The sequence below is a fragment of the Impatiens glandulifera genome, chromosome 1 (genome assembly GCF_907164915.1).
Source record: "Impatiens glandulifera chromosome 1, dImpGla2.1, whole genome shotgun sequence".
NCBI lineage: Eukaryota > Viridiplantae > Streptophyta > Magnoliopsida > Ericales > Balsaminaceae > Impatiens > Impatiens glandulifera.
The window spans coordinates 47884231-47887453 of record NC_061862.1 but is presented as its reverse complement, the minus strand read 5'-3'; positions in this window follow the sequence as shown (position 1 = coordinate 47887453).

The following is a 3223-nucleotide window of genomic DNA, read 5'->3' as shown; positions in this document are numbered from 1 at the left end:
TTTCGGTTGTAAATGCTATATTCACATAAATGGCAAAACCTATCTTTCTGCTTTTGATGCAAAAACCGATACTGGGATCATGTTAGGTTACTCAGCAGTGAGTAAAACATATAGAGTGTATAACAATAGAACCTTAACCGTGGAGGAATCACTTCATGTTGTTTTCGATGAATCGGTTGAAAGTAATACTGCATCATGCTTTGATCTACACAACAGACTGGAAAATAACAATATCCATTCTGACGGTGAAGATGAAATTCCGGTCTTCAGGCGGTTTGTCCATGACCAAATGGGTAATGATGAAACCCAGCCGGATCAAGCTGTCCCACGACAGGAAGCTGACACTTCGGTCCAAACCGAGGAAATTGGTCGGTCTGACATCCCTGTTCAGCCTACCGATACGTCTAGCCTTGATCAAGTAAACGGTAATTTAGTAGACATCCCTGAACCGAATTTCAAAAGGAACACTAAACATCCTCCTGAGCAGATTATAGGTGACCCTTCAGAACCTGTTCGAACTAGGCGTCAAATTCTGGAGGAATACTTTAATTCCGCCTTTATATCCCAGATTGAGCCGAAAAGAGTGAATGAAGCATTGTCAGATCCGGATTGGATCTTGGGAATGCAAGAAGAGCTAAACCAGTTTGAGAGTAACAAAGTCTGGTACCTAGTCCCTAGACCGAAAGATCAACCGGTCATAGGAACAAGATGAGTATTTAGAAATAAACTCAATGAAGACGGTTTGGTCACAAGGAACAAAGCCAGATTAGTGGCACAAGGTTACAAACAGGAAGAAGGCATTGATTTTGAAGAATCATTTGCCCCTGTGGCTAGGATTGAAGCTATTAGGATTTTTCTAGCCTTTGCCGCTTTCAAAAACTTTAAAGTTTTTCATATGGATGTTAAAAGTGCATTTTTGAACGGTGACCTTCGTGAAGTGGTATATGTTGAACAACCACCCAGCTTCAAAAATGTTGAATTTCCAAACCATGTATACCGGTTAAACAAAACTTTATACGGTCTAAAGCAAGCTCCTAGAGCCTGGTATGACACACTAACCGGATTTTTGTTAAAACATGATTTCACCATCGGTTCGGTGGATAACGTTATTTAAGTTTGAGAAAAAGGAACATATCCTACTTGTTCAAATCTATGTAGATGATATCATCTTCGGTTCAACCGATCCTAAGTTATGTGATAAATTCTCAACCCTGATGACTAACAAGTTTGAAATGAGTATGATGGGAGAATTAAGTTTCTTCCTAGGTCTTCAAGTTAAGCAACTCGAAGAAGGAACCATCATCAGTCAACCCAAGTACACTAAAGAATTGTTAAAGAAATTTGGGTTGGATACATGCTCCTCAGCGGCTACTCCAATGAGCTCATCGGTCAAATTGGACAAAGATGATGAGGGTCAAGCGGTAGACCTGACCGCTTACCGGGGCATCATCGGTTCTCTTCTATACCTGACAGCAAGTAGGACCGGATATTCTATTTGCAGTCGGTGTATGTGGAAGATTTCAGGCTAATCCTAAACAGTCTCACTACACAGCCGCAAAGCGAATATTGAAATACCTCAAGGGAACTCCTGACGTCGGTTTGTGGTATCCAAATGACTAATCTTTTAACCTAACGAGTTATTCAGATGCAGACTACGCAGGTTGCAAGATTGACAGAAAAAGCACCAGTGGAACATGCCAATTCCTAGGTGATCGGCTTGTTTCATGGCATAGCAAGAAACAAACATCAGTTGCTACATCAACCGCAGAAGCTGAATACCTGGCGGCCGGAAGCTGCTGCTCACAACTTCTTTGGATTCAACAACAATTGAAGGATTTCGGTATCACAACCGAAGAGTCTCCAATCTTCTGTGATAACACAAGTGCCATAGCAATCACCTACAATCCGGTTCTACACTCTAGAACCAAGCACATTGACATAAGGCACCACTTCATTAGGGAACATGTCATGCTGAAGCATATCCGGCTGGAATACGTACCAACAGATCAACAAGTAGCCGATATCTTCACAAAGCCTCTACAGGAAGCTACGTTTTCTCAATTCAGACTCACACTCGGCTTAACCGACATTAGTCAGATCATCCCTAAGGATGCCTAAAGGAAATCGGTTCGGACAGACAAAACCGGTAGTTCCTCCTAAATTGTAGGATTCCAAATTTCCTAGGATATCTATGGAAGAACCGCCTGGTCTATCAGTCAGAGTAAACCAACCGGTTACTTAGTGCATGCACCAAATAACCGCATCGGGACGAACAACTGATAACTGACCGGTTCGGAAATAGTTTATCTTAGATTATTTGGCTTCCAAACAAAAGTGGAATAATTATCTGTGTTTAAACTTATTTGCTCTAAAATATTACCTTTTCAAAGTAAAATGGTCACACCTAAAAAGACGTGAAGATTTGATATCTTTCATGGTCCAGGCCTATGACCAACATCCCAGGATGTAGACATGCTTATTTCGTGCAAAACTCTTTATCCTATGGTTAATAAACATTATCACCTGTGATACACTGGATAATTAGATCATCCCTCCACTAATATATAAGTTGAACAAACCTTAAACAAAACAATCACAAGTTATAACTCACTCTCTCACTAAGACAAAAATGTCTCAGTTTCCAAACATCCTTCAAGTGGACTTCAAATCTGCCCCGAGTACTGAACACTATGATGTATTCAAGATGATCAAATCACCTGAAGACACCGGCCTTCAGTACTTTCTAGATGACAAGCATGTCATCTATTCCGAATCTGTCCTGGAATTTCTTTACAATGCCAGGGTTTTCAGAGGAACTCCTTATTTTGATACTCATATCCAATCAAAAGTGGGAGGTATAGTCTTTGACTTCACCGAAAATGACTTTGCAAGGTGTTTCAGCCTACCAAAGCAAGGGCTAACCGATCTCAATGTTCCAGCCGACTTAAAGGCCGAGATTTCCCTCACCTTTGCACGGTCTAACCAACCCGTTGATGACCATGGTACGAAGTCACTATTGAGAGCTGAATATCAGCTCCTCAATGATGTGATCAGTCGAAGCATCTTAGGGAGAGATATGACAAACACCTACTGTACCGCAACCTTTAACATGATGGCTGCTATCACCACCGGTACATCGGTTAATTGGTCAAGGGTACTGTTCGACGTCCTAATCTGGATGATTGGTGTTCGAACAGTCGGCCTCGTCCCCCAGCTGAGCTGT